Below are 13,462 nucleotides of genomic sequence, written 5' to 3' on the forward strand. Positions count from 1 at the left end.
AATGTGATCATGAGTATAGGCTTCATTGCACTGAACATAGGCTGGATTCAGTTCCTTCAGGAATAAAAGGGCTTTGAACTCCATATAGATGAAATCCCCGACCCCCATGGGTCATCAGTGAGGGCTGAACCATGCAACCTTCAGCATAAAAACCTCTACCACTTAAGCTAAAGGAGTAGCTCCAGTGGTGAGCTTGAGCCGGTTCCCACCGGTTTGCGGGAACCGGTTGTTAAATTTAGAAACCCTTTTAGAACCGGTTGTAAAGGGCTTTTAAATTTAACAAAAGCTCCAGCAGCTCCCTGCCCTGCCCTGCCCCCGGCCCCAGCTCACCTGGCTCCAGCTCTGCCTCTGCCTCCTCCCCTGAAGGCTCCCCTCCGGGCTTCCCGCCAATCAGCTGTTAGCGCGGGAAGCCGGGGAGGGCTGAGAAGGAAGCAGCAGCTTCCTGCAGGTGAGCTGGGGAGGGGGGCACGAGGAGGGCTCTAGGCGCCGCGCATCTCTGGGCCGGCCCCCGGCCCCGACTCCGACTCCGGACGGCCGGGCGGCGCGGCTCCGGGCCAGCCCCCGGCATTGGGCCAGCCCCCGGTCCCCGACTCCGGCCCAGCCCCTGACTCCAGGCCGGCCAGCGACTCTGGTCCCCAGCTCTGGGCTGGCCCCCAGCCTCGGGCCAGCCTCCGATCCCCGACTCTGGCCCGGCCCTCGACTCTGGCCTGGCCAGTGGGTCTGGGCCGGCCCCCGACTCTGGGCCGGCCCCTGACTCCGGCCCCCAGCTCTGGGCTGGTCCCCGGTCCCGACTGCGGGCCAGCCCCCGATTTCGGGCTAGCCAGCAGCTCTGGCCTGGCACCCAAACTCCGGCCCGGCGCCCGCGGCTCCCAGCCCCGACTCTGGGTGGCGCGGCCCCCATCTCCAGGCAGAGCAGTAAGGGGGGCAGGGAGCAGGGAGGGGGTATTGGATAGAGGGAGGGGGGTGGATTAGGGTCAGGACTCAGGGCGGTCAGAGGGCAGGGAACAGGGGAATTGAATGGGGGCAAGGGTCCTGGGGGGCGGCAGTCAGGAAGGACCAGGGGTTGGATGGGGTATTGGGAGGCAGTCAGGAGCAGGGGTTCCAGGGGCAGTTGAGACAGAGAGAAGGGGTGGTTGGATGGGGCAGGGGTCCCGGGGGGCCATCAGGAATAAGAGGAGGGGTCAGATGGGGCGGCAGGGGGCCGTTAGGGGACAGGGAAGGGGGGTGGATGGGGCAGGGATCCTGGGGGTGGGGTGTCAAGGAATGTGGGAGGTTGGATGGGGCAAGAGTCCCAGGGGGTGGGAGGGGACGACCCCCTCGTGGGGTGAGGAGGAGGGAACCGGTTGTTAATATTTTGGCAGCTCATCACTGAGTAGCTCCATTATGTTGTAGCAGTGGTGGGTTCTTATGTGGAGCAGCTAGCTACGAGAAGGGGAACCATAATACACAGTGAACCAACTGGTTGCTGAGCCTCTTAAGTACAGACAGCCAAGCCACAGTAGGTTCTGTTAGGTAGAGGTCAAGTTTCACATAATCATGTTTTATTTGGAGGTTTGCTTACAATCAGCCTGCATTCGCTAAACAATGGAAGAACAGTCAAACAGGGAAACTCAGCCACAAATAAACATTATTACAACTGAAATAATTTTAAGAGGCAAATGTACTTTACTCCATTTCACCTCAGAGGCAGACTAAAGCTGAAGATATCGTCAAAGGGCTAGCATTCCATCGTTCCTGGATGTTAGTGTACGGAACATACAGGTACATATAAATATCTGTGCATCTCACTTCAAACTTAGAAATACATACATTCACCGAACATAAGAATATAAGAATGGCCATACTGGGTCAGACCAAAGGTCCATCTAGCCTAGTATCCTGTCTTCCAACATTGGCCAATGCCAGGTGCCCCAGAGGGAATGAACAGAACAGGAATCATCAAGTGATCTATCCTGTCACTCATTCCCAGCTTCTGGCAAACAGAGGCTGGGGACACCATCCCTGCCCATCCTGGCTAATAGCCATTGATGGACCTATCCTCCATGAACTTATCTAGTTCTTTTTTGAACCCTGTTATAGTCTCGTCCTTCACAACATCCTCTGGCAAGGAGTTCCACAGGTTGACTGTGCGTTGTCTGAAAAAATACTTCCCTTTGTTTGTTTTAAACCTGCTGCCTATTAATTTCATTTGGTGGCCCCTAGTTCTTGTGTTATGAGAAGGAGTAAATAACACTTCCTTATTTACTTTCTCCACACCAGTCATGATTTTATAGACCTCTATCATATCCCCCTTTAGTCGTCTCTTTTCCAAGCTGAAAAGTCCCAGTCTTATTAATCTCTCCTCATATGCCAGGTGTTCCATACCCCTATTCATTTTGTTGCCCTTTTCTGAACCATTTCCAATATATCCTTTTTCAGATGGGGCAACCCCATCTGCATGCAGTATTCAAGATGTGGGTGTACCATGGATTTGGATACAGGCAATATAATATTTTCTGTCTTATTATCTATCCCTCTCTTAATGATTCCCAACATTCTGTTCGCTTTTTTGACTGCCTCTGCACATTGAGTGGATGTTTTCAGAGAACTATCCACTTTGTATGATTAGTGCCCTTAGAATGAATGCATGTCTATGAGGCCCCATCTTGCAAACATTGAACTCATGCAAGTAACTCCACTAATGTGAGTAATCCCATTGGATTATTCATGTGCACCAGAGTTTGCAGAGTTAGGCCCCAGGTGACTAACTAACCTTATTAGCCTGCAGCTTCAGCCTCTGGTGTTTGAAAGGTTCCCAGTGTGGCTGCCCATGACCAGTGGCTGAGAGCACTTGAACGTCAGTTTGGTAAGTGGTTGCCGTAGTGCTTTGAAGCATTGGCTGCGGCCAACCCCCATTGTGCCAGATGCTGCACACAGGCAGTGACAGACACTATATCCTGCCCTAAATAACTTAAAATCTAAATGGACAAAGGATGGGAGAGGAAACAGAAGTGACATGGCTTGCCCAGAGTCACACAACAGCTCTGTGGCAGGGCAAGGGATTGAATTCCCATCTCCTAGCTGAGTCCCCTGCCTACTAGGCCACACTGCCGCTCTATAATAGCACCTAGACTCACCACTGTTCAAGAAGTATTTTACTGCACTTTAGAACAGTATCTGCCCAGTGTCTCTCACTAACCCCTTCATGTTTTTATTATTTGGTTTAGCTAGATTTATATTCTGGCACTTGTGCATTGTAACAAACTGGCAGCGTACGCCCGAATCATCCAGCCCTATTTGCAGGGTCTGAGCCTTCCTAGGGAATGCTAAGTGGGCAGATCAGTAGAGAGTGGACCAATTCAGCTCCCATTAGTCTTGTCTAGACTACGGGAAAAGGTCTTCTTTTAAAACACATTTTACATAACACTTTTAAAACATCACTTATGACCTAGCCGAAACAGGATTCAACACCTTTAAAACCATGTTAGCTGGTCGTGGCTGACTCTAAGGCAGAGCCTAGTGTCTATCATGACCAGTTAACGTGTTTTTAAAGGCATTAAATCCTGTCTACATGAGTGTTAGTTAAAATCTGGTAGCTAACATGTTTAAAAAAATACCCTTCTTTTCTCCCAGTCCACAAGTCCATTTAGAGCCTGATCCAAAGCCCACTGAAGTCAGCGTGAAACTTCCGATCCACTTCAATGGATTTACACTGGTGTAAATCCAGATTAGCTACTGTGATGACAAGATTTACACCAGTCTAGCCAAGAGCAAAATTTTTGCCCAATAAACATTTTAAAGGTGATTGCATTAATAGCCATTTAGCAAATATCCCTTCCCTATTCTGTAGGAAGTTCTGCACGTTCCCCTAGCCAAAGACAAATGACCACAGGTAAAGGAAGGAAATTAAAGATCTGAGCTGAATGTCTGAGCAGAGTGTATTGATGATGATCTGTCTGCAGAGACACTGCACCAATGAGCCTGGTCTTATAGCTCCCAGCAATAAATACCATATTACAGAAAATTCCTAATGCGTTCTAATAGAATGTGTCGTATGACTCCTTTAGTGGACTGAAACTGATTACCCTTACAGGAGGAAGTATTAGTCTCTGGGAGGCACGACAATCAGGGACAGCAGCTTTTTGACTGATGCTAGAGATTTCTGTCCAGCTAAACTGATAGCCAGTCACTGGCAGGCGTGATCGGTGACTCTGCAAAGCCTGCTGGTAAAATTCTCCTTCGATGGAACCATTTACACTCCTGAAAGCCATTAGCTTCTCAGGTTTCAACATCATTTGCCTAGCCAGCTGGTGATGCCCGGGTTTAAAAGAACAGGACAAATAGGGAAGCAGATATTGTCGTAAAACTGTCCATGTTGCACAGGACAGTCAGAAAGAAAAACAATGTTATATAAATATACTTCTTGTAGCTTGAAATTACAAATCCAGACATCTGTAATTCAGGATGAATTTAAGTACTGATTACTATAGAACACACGTGATATGAATGAATGGAAGCTTTTTTTTTGCTAAAATACTGATTATATTTTATTTTTAGGAAAAGGAAGCCTCTTATGGACAGGGCACAGGACTAGGACTCAGGCGGCCCAGTTCAGTTCCTGATTTAGCCACAAACTTCCTGTGTGATCTTGTGCAAGTCACTTAATCTATTCTGTGCTCAGTGAGATGGAGATAGTCCTTCCCTACCTTACAGGGGTGTGGTGAGGATAAAATGCATTAATGATTCCAGGGTGCTCAGTCAGTACAGTGATAAGGACCAGATAAATACATGGATATATACATCTACAGCTGAGCTTTAGGTAATTCATAAATAAGAAAAGTGACCCCAATTATTCCCTAAATAAAACTTGGGCCACCTCACTGAAACCCTTCGAAGTGCTGAGTGCCCCCAACTTCCATTGAACTCAATAGGCATTGAGGGCACTCAGCACCTTGCAGGATCAGGCCTCTAACTTTGCAGCTTGCAATGGGATTTGTTGAACCATTTGCAACACATTCACCCTCATCCCAATGTGAAAACTCCTAAAATGTCAAATCATGGGTAGAATGTATATTAAAAACTAGGCTGTCAAGCGATTAAAAAATGTATCACGATTAATTGCGCTGTTAAACAATAATAGAATACCATTTATTTAAATATTTTGGATGTTTTCTACATTTTCAAATATATTGATTTCAGTTACAACACAGAATGCAAAGTGTACAGTGCTCACTTTATATTTATTTTTTATTACAAATATTTGCACTGTAAAAAACAAAAGATATTTTAATTAATCTAATACAAGTACTGTAGTGCAATCTCTTTATCATTAAAGTTGAACTTACAAGTGTAGAATTACGTACAAAAAAACCCTGCATTCAAAAATAAAACAATGTAAAACTTTAGAGCCTACAAGTCCAATCAGTCCTATTTCTTGTTCAGCCAATCGCTCAAACAAGTTTTTTTACATTTGCAGAAGATAATGCTGCCTGCTTCTTGTTTACGTCACCTGAAAGTGAGAACAGGTGTTCGCATGGCACTGTTATAGCCGGCCTCACAAGATATTTACATGCCAGATGCACTAAAGATTCATATGTCCCTTGAAGCTTCAACCACCATTCCAGGGGACATGCATCCATGCTGATGACCGGTTCTGCTCAATAACAATCCAAAGCAGTTCTGACTGACGCATGTTCATTTTCATCATCTGAATCAGATGCCACCAGCAGAAGGTTGCTTTTCTTTTTTGGTGGTTTGGGTTCTGTAGTTTCTGCATCAGAGTTTTGCTCTTTTAAGACTTCTGAAAGCATGCTCCACACCCCGTCCCTCTCAGACTTTGGAAGGCACTTCGGATTCTTAAACCTTGGGTCAAGTACTGTATCTATCTTTAGAAATTTTATATTGGTATTGTGACGTTTCACTCCATGTTCCTTATGAAAATATGCTTATGATATGAATATGACATAACTGAGATGTACTTTATGCAAGATGGGTCTTGTAAGGTATCATTGAAGAGGATATATTTTACTGAATGCGATTATCCAATTTGTATGCCTGTATCATTTCTGTATCTGAAGTTGGGAATATTGACTAGGTATCTGTATTTCAACTATGCTACTTTGGGTGATGCCCACAGCTAACACTTCAGGTACAACAACAGAAAAGCCAGACAGGCCTGATGACCCAACAGCAAGGACAATGAACCGTGAAAAGGCTTGGCCTTCCTGCAGACGCTCCATAATGCCACTGCCACATAGACACTCAGATACGACAGAGTCAGGTGGTCTTGTCACCTAATACTAAACATCACCTAGGACTTCTTGTAACTCTCCACTGGAAGGGAGGGGGGTCAAATTTGGGAAACAAAGGATTCCCGCCTTATGTAAATCCTATTTAAGGGTGGGGAGGAAGGCAAACAGGACTCCTCCTGTCCATGGCCGGTCTGCCCAAGAAGAAAGACTGCTAAAGCCACCTGAAGGGAAGGCAGAGGGTGAGTCCAGACTGAGAGAGGGGGTCCACTCCGAAAAGGAATAAAACTAGAACTCTGAACCACAGAAACTTTGCAACCTGCCTAAAATAATATTTAGGGTAAGAAATTACATTTTGTAACCTGTTTCTTACGTATATTGAGCTTAGCTTGCGTATTTTGCTTTATTTGGTCAGTAATCTGCTTTGTTCTGCCTGTTATCTCTTATATTCACTTAAAAATCACCATTTGTAGTTAATAAACTTATTGCTTGTTTATAATATAACCCAGTTTATGTAATTTCTAATGGGGGGAGGGCAAGAAGTTGTGCCTATCTCCCTCCACATTGAGGGAGGGGGCAAATTTCATAAAACCTTTGGGTTTGTACCCATTAATGGGAATGGGCACCAGGGTGCTGGGACAAGCCCCTAAGGCTGAATCTTTCCAGAGCGGATCTGTCTCTGTGCAGCTGGGTGTGGCCCTGCCTGTGTGCTTGGCTGGAAGAGGCTTGTGAGCCTAACTCGGCAAGGTCAGGTAAAGGGGACTCAAGCTGGCAGAATAGGCTGACTCAGTGGCATACCAGCAGGGCCAGCTCCAGGCACCAGCTGAACAAGCTCGTGCTTGGGGCAGCAGATTCTAAGGGGCAGCTTCCCTCCAATCCTTTTTTTTTTTGCTTCGCCGCTCCGCAGGTTATTTATTTATTTATTTTTCTTCGCCGCTTCAGCCGCCCCGCACTTTTTTTTTTTTTTGGTTTGCCGCTCCAGCCGCCCTGTAGGGGGCGGTGGCACGGAGGAGGGGAGTGCCCTGCTGGGAGCAGGCTGTGCACTCCATCTGCAGGCGGCACAGCAGGAGAGGCCGCGTGGCGAGTGCCCCAGCTGAAGGAAGCCCTTCTCTCTCTCCATCCCCCACTCCCTGACCCTCCCCCTGCTAGCCGGGGCATGCACTCCGCTGCCCAGGGCATGTCTGCATTGCAGGGAGTCTCCCTGCACCCTGGCTTCGGCCGTCCTGCAGTTTTTTTGGTTTTTTTTGCTTGGGGCGGCAAAACAGCCAGAGCTGGCCCTGCATCCCAGTACATCAGGTGACGCCCCAAAGGGCCCAGCCTGTCACAAGTATCTTCTCTGTATTTTGTCAAATCTGCAGTGAAAGCGTTCTTAAAACAAACAACATGTGCTGGGCCATCATCCGAGACTGCTATAACATGAAATATATGGCAGAATGCAGGTAAAACAGAGCAGGAGACAGACAATTCTCCCCCAAGGAGTTCAGTCACAAATTTAATAAACACATTATTTTTTTAACAAGTGTCATCAGCATGGACGCACATCCTCTGGAACGATGGCTGAAGCATGAAGAGGCATATGAATCTTTAGCGTATCTGGCACGTAAATATCTTGCTACGACAGTGCCATGCAAATGCCTGTTCTCAACTTTCAGGTGACTTTGTAATTAAGAAATGGGCAGCATTATCTCCCCTAAATGAAAACAAACTTGTTTCTTTTAGTGATTGGCTGAATAAGAAATAGGACTCAGTAGAAGTGCAGGCTCTAAAGTTTTACATTGTTTTGTTTTTGAGTGCAGTTATGTAACAAAAAACTACATTTGTAAGTTCAACTTTAATGATAAAGAGATTGCACTACAGTACTTGTATTAGATTAATTGAAATTTATTGTGTGTTTTACAGGACAAATATATGTAATAAAAATAATATAAAGTGAGCACTGTACACTTTGTATTCTGTGTTGTAACTGAAATGGATACATTTGAAAACGTAGAAAAATATCCAAAAGTATTTAATACATTTCAATTGGCATTCCATCGTTTAACCGTGCGATTAATCGCGATTTTTTAAAATCGCAATTAATTTTTTTGAGTTAATCACGTGAATTAACTGCAATTAATCGGCAGCCCTATTAAAAACAAAAGATAACAGCATCTAGCCCTCAGCAGTGCGACAGAATACTGGACTTCCAACCACGGCTGGTCCCTTGCCTGCCCATTTTGATGCTATAACATTTTATAGAGATATTGTAAAATTGCTCTTATAATTTCCACTTTCCAGTGTTCTCTGATGTGACTGAGCCTGACAGCAGACAGGCACAGCTGCTGCCATGAACTGTAGGGTCAAGTCCTGCCTGCTTCTAGCTGCTGCTTTCAATAGCTGCTCAAGATGAAATTTACACACAGGCATTCTGCCCACATGTAACAAATGCAATGTGTGTCTGGAATAGCTGGACACTGCTTATAGCAGGTAGGATAGAAACCTATGGGTGACAATTCATAGATCTCCTCATTCTAATTCATAGACAATTGAAGAAAATATGCATGAACCATCACTCACCACAGCTTTTTTCATAGGGGCAATAGACTTTGTCAAACTAAAAGCTGTTTCAAAACCAGCCACATCTCCATTGCCCAGAGAAGCCGTAAGCCCTGTGCATTAAATTTAGAAGTTAATGTCCTGACGGCCTAAGAAATATTCCAGCAATTCTTTTTGCTTCATCCAAAGGGAATAACTGATCACAATCTCTGCCTTGCTGCCAGGCTAGAAGGAAAAAGTTGCATGCATTAATTTGTAGAAGGCTGGAGTGCAGTGGGGAGCAGCCAGCTCCGGGTAGAAGAATGCGGCAAGAAAGCTTGTTAGAATTACTTTTCAGCTTCTATAATGTATTATTGAACCTTTTTAACAAGCTTGCTATCAATTGCTTTTATTATCTCTCCCAGCAGACAGTCAGGGTTGCTGGAAAGCAGCCAAGCCCCATCTACACTAGCTTCACTGCTGTGTTTAAAAATCACATTAAAAACAGGATTCCTGATCAGCCTGTTTAGAACAGTCTGTCCAGCTAGCATGTGGATGGAGCAGAGCATGTTAAAACCCTTTCTCTAAAGCAGTGTTTTAGCCTGGCCCAGCACAGAGTTTTTCAAAGTATTGCTTGGCCCTCCCCATTCTAAATTACAACACAGGGTAGTTGCAAACAATGCTCAAACACAACTCTGAAGTCAGCACAGATAGTACCTAGGACGATGCAGTCCAGGGAACCTGCATTGGCAGCATTCTGTAGAGAGAAGAATAATGTTGCCCTTTGGAGATGATTCCTGTAGCAACGACACATTAAGGTTTGCAAATGTAAACAAACTTGTTTGTCTGAGTGATTGGCTGAACAAGAAGTAGGACTGAGTGGACTGAGGTGAATTGAAAAATCATTTTTACAGTGCAAATATTTGTAATAAAAATAATAATATAAAGTGAGCACTATGCACTTTGTATTCTGTGTGGTAACTGAAAAAAATATATTTGAAAATGTAGAAAATGTCAAAAAATATTTAAATAAATGGTATTCTATTATGGTTTAACGGTGCAATTAATTGCAATTAGTTTTTTAATATCTTGACAGCCCTAGTTTAGATCCAGGGTTCTGGTCCAGACCCATCTGTATTTTTATTTAAATTTTTTAATAAAAGAATTCTGAACAAACTTAGCAACACGTCTTCCGAAGCTCCATATATCTTAGGAAGACGTCTTAGGGGAAAAAAACTTCCACTGAAAAGAAAATGTTATTTCCCTCTACCCCTACTCTTATTTCTCTTCTCTCTCTGGCTATTATCATATCACTTTGCCCCAGGGTAAAATTGTTAGCTCAGGGTCATTCCCTGACCTAGCAATACAAGGAATTGCTCCCTGCTCATAGGAGATTGTTAATAATCTGCCTGCAGCCTAGGACTGAATGTCTGCTCCCAAATTGGACTCTCTGGCGGTTAATAAAATCTGCTGCTTCTGTACTGACAGGAAGCCTCTCCAGTAGGTGAATCATGCGGTGCACTGAGACCAAATGAACAGAGACGCTATGATCTACAGCACAGCTCCTAAAGTAGAAGTAAGGACTGCACCTGGCGCCTACAGCATTCAGCACTGATTCCCCTTCACATAAACAGTTCACAGTGATGCTTTTAAACACAGCACAGTGGAGTCCAGGACTTACCTGAACGGCTGCCTTTTCTTCTGCTGCTGTACTTGGCAGCACATACTATTGGTTTCCATTTTAACAAGTACGTGCTAGACTCTTTGTGGCTCTCTGGAATAAAAACCAAAAACATGTTACTCTTGGTGGAACCGCACCTCCGGTGAAGCAATGAGACACACAACTGCCACTTTTTTAAATGGGCCATTGGCTTTAAGGATGCATTGGTACCTCCAGATAAAGACCCACACAATTCCCTCCTGCTGCAAAAGAAAAAACTCCATGGATGAAATCCTGGTCTGACTGAAATCAATAACAACACTTCCCTTGACTTCAATGCAGCCAGGATTTTACCTCTTGGGGCAAACCTCGTTCTCGGAAGCTGGTTGGAATTTTCTATCAAAAGATTTTTTACATGGAAAATGCAGTTTTGACAACTGAAATTTTCCAGTGAAAAATTTTGGTATTGCCAACATTTTTTGTTTTTTTCCATTGGGAAAATACTTAATTCTGGGTCAGGTAAAGCCAGACTGAAAGATTTTAGTTTGTCAAATTGAAACATTTCATTTCTGGCCAAACATTAATCTGCATCTGCCCGAGCCACCTTGTGGGAGATGTAATTCAGTTGTCTCCTGCCTTCCTTCTCCTCTCCCTTAATGTACCAGTCTCCTCTCTGGCTGAACTACCACAATGCATGATGGGAGTTCCATCACCAAGGAGCACTATTAGAGATATAGTCTAGCCTCAGAGCCCAGTTCATGGAGAATTGTGGCTTGAAACACCAGAATTACAACTCCCATGAGGCATTGGGGCAGCTCAGGCAGTCACGGTTCAATGCTATACTGAGCTGAAATGTAGCCATTCGACATTTCCAAATCAAATTATTTTGGAATTTTCTGTCCTTTAAAAAAATCCAGTATGTCAAATTTTTGTCTCAACTTGGGATAACAACAAATATTGAACTAGCAGAATTTCCTATGGGATGAAAATTCCAATTTTCTTCCAGCTTTACTGTTCTCATTTACAATGGGTTAAACCCTGCACAGCTCTATTGAAGTTAATGGAGTTACTCTGGATTTATATGGTGTAACAAGGAGCAGAATTTGGCCCTCTGAATTTGATTTCGCAAAGAACTCAACATAAACACATCCCCCACCCACCCCCCTCCGGTGCCTCTACGCCAACCCCTCTGGTGGAGAGGCCAGCTGGAGGTCGGGAAATAGAATAACCAAATAGCAAGTGTGAAAAATGAGGATGGGAATGGGGGGTAGTAGGTGCCTATATAAGACAAAACCCCAAATATTGGGACTGTCCCTATAAAATTGGGACATCTGGTCACCCTAACGGGACGGCAGAGGATGTGAGCTGCCCATAATGCAGAGCCTGAGGACCTATAAGGAGTCATGGCCCAGATTCTGTGGATCTTGGGTCCACAATGGAGGACTCAGCTGGAAGTGCTCTTCTGCTGGGCCCGACCAGCGCCCCCTCTGCACTAGCATGGCAAGGAGCCCTTAACCATTAGCTGGTCAAACAAAAATATTATTCCATAGCACAACACAGGAAACTTTCATTATAGACCCAAATGACTTCAAAAGCAATGAATACATTTTAAGCTGATGTTTACGGCCTCGACTTAAAACACTGAAGTTAAAGTGACTTCAGCATGGGCTTAACGTTAAATCTATGCTGAAATACTTTGCTGAATAGTGATGGACTTAAGCATGCGTTTAAGTGCTTTGATGAATCAGGGCCCACTTACTGATCAGACTTATTTCACAGGATAAGATCGCAGTGATGCAGTTTATTACTCGCTTAGCCAAGAATGCAGTTCTTATGTCAAACATTACAAGCTCTGTCCCTGCTGCCAGAAGCCGAATGACCTCTTTTAACCATCAGCGTATCCTCATTTTCAAACTTAAGATGAGTCCACTTACTCCTCACGGAGTTACTGATTGTACATTATTTCATTCCTGTGTTACATTACCTTTTCCTTTCTTCCACTGCACTTCCACTTGCAACTGACAATCATAATAATAAGAGATGCTGCTTCTAGTCTTAAGTGGAGTACTTCATGGGATGTTGGCTATTCATTAGATACCTCTGCAGTGAGACTGAGTGGATCAGACCTCGAATCTGAATGCAAAAACATGGAGATATCACATATTTATAGTAACAGTCTGCTGTAAAATTGCAACAGGAGATGTAAGGGCCTGATCCTGGAAGGTGCTGAGCGCCTCCTAGAAATACTGATTGATGTTAATGCCCATCAACTTCAGTGGGAGCTGAAAATGCTCAGCACCTCCCAGCAGGCAAATCAGCACTTTGTAGGACTGACCCCATAGTCATGGAACATGGTGGTGCAAATTTTTATTCACATGACTAGACTTCACTTGTGCCAATAGTCCCATTGAATTCAGTGGAGCTATGCACATGTGTTTGGGTTTACAGGGTCAGGCACTATAGCTATATTAACAGTCAAAGCAGTATGAATAAAATACAACAATATCAGACTTCCAACCTGACATAAATATCAGTAAATATAAAAAATAATCTTCAGGAACATCACCCTGGAAAGGTTTCTTTTAAAATCTATTGATTCTGAATATAATATATATATTATGAGATGGGGCAAGGCCAGATGGCTACAGTAAAGTAGTGAGGAACAGGTATGTTAGCCCCAGGCGAAACAAATCCCTGGTACCATGGTAACCAAATGGCAGTTGCTCCAGGTTAATCAAGACACCTGGGGCCAATTAAGATCTTTCTAGAAGGCAGTGGAAATAGCTACATTGATTGGGACACCTGAAGCCAATCAAGGGCTGGCTGGAACTAGTTAAAAGCCTCCCAGTTAGTCAGTGAGGTGTGTGTGTGAGGAGCTGGGAGCAAGAGGCACAAGGAGCTGAGAGGAAGAGGAAGATGAGGGAGAGGGAGAGGGTGTGCTGCTGGAGGACTGAGGAGTACAAGAGTTATCAGACACCAGGAGGAAGGTCCTGTGGTGAGGACAAAGAAGGTGTTTGGAGGAGGCCATGGGGAAGTAGCCCAGGGAGTTGTAGCTGTCATG

General features: G+C 44.5%; 1 long non-coding RNA gene across 2 annotated transcripts in view; it reads right to left on the reverse strand.

Annotated features, from left to right (window-relative positions):
- Positions 1–2,554: 2,554 nt before the first annotated feature.
- Positions 2,555–13,462, reverse strand: part of LOC120371849 — a 32,738-nt gene continuing 21,830 nt past the window's right edge. The window contains exons 6-8 of one of the 2 annotated variants that reach the window (XR_005584611.1): positions 12,386–12,534; positions 10,423–10,515; positions 2,555–3,714 (exon numbers count right to left, since the gene is read on the reverse strand). This is a non-coding gene — a long non-coding RNA (uncharacterized LOC120371849). Of the gene's footprint in view, positions 3,715–9,333; positions 9,539–10,422; positions 10,516–12,385; positions 12,535–13,462 lie in introns of those variants that run through there. The other variant, XR_005584612.1, reaches the window with a different exon arrangement.

The sequence above is a fragment of the Mauremys reevesii genome, linkage group 9, assembly GCF_016161935.1.
Source record: "Mauremys reevesii isolate NIE-2019 linkage group 9, ASM1616193v1, whole genome shotgun sequence".
Classification (NCBI taxonomy): domain Eukaryota; kingdom Metazoa; phylum Chordata; order Testudines; family Geoemydidae; genus Mauremys; species Mauremys reevesii.